The following is a 628-nucleotide window of genomic DNA, read 5'->3' as shown; positions in this document are numbered from 1 at the left end:
ATTGTTTTGTTTTACTTTTGTGTTTGTGCTTGTGATGATATGTATGTGTGTGTACATGTGTGCGTATGTACACATGCAGCAGAGGGTGACATCAGGAGTCTCCTTCTAATACTCTATATTATTATTATATACTATAATTACTATTAATAATTATTACTATATACCAATAGTAATATAAAATACATTACTATCTATTATCCTTTGTTATTATCTTTTGAGACAGGATCTTGGTTGCTCTCTGTCCCATGCCCACCTTTCTTTCTCTGGAGCTTTCCTATTTGGCCTGATTGATTTACCATCTTGGCCCTGGGATCTTCTAGGCTCTCCCTCTCCAGGGATAACATTGCAGGCACATTCCTTGTTTTTTTTTTTTCTTTCTTTCTTTCTCTCTCTCTCTCTCTCTCTCTCTCTCTCTCTCTCTTTCTTTCTTTCTTTCTTTCTTTCTGTTTGTTCTAGTGGGTACTGAGGGATCTGACTCAGGTCTTCACACCTGCATAGCTCAGGTCTTCACACCTGCATAGCTCAGGTCTTCATACCTGCATAGCTCAGGTCTTCATACCTGCATAGCTCAGGTCTTCACACATACATAGCTCAGGTCTTCACACATACATAGCTCAGGTCTTCACAC

This window comes from Microtus ochrogaster, chromosome 7, assembly GCF_000317375.1.
Source record: "Microtus ochrogaster isolate Prairie Vole_2 chromosome 7, MicOch1.0, whole genome shotgun sequence".
Taxonomy (NCBI): Eukaryota; Metazoa; Chordata; class Mammalia; order Rodentia; family Cricetidae; genus Microtus; species Microtus ochrogaster.
The sequence above is the reverse complement of the archived record's forward strand: the minus strand, read 5'-3'. Positions refer to the sequence as shown.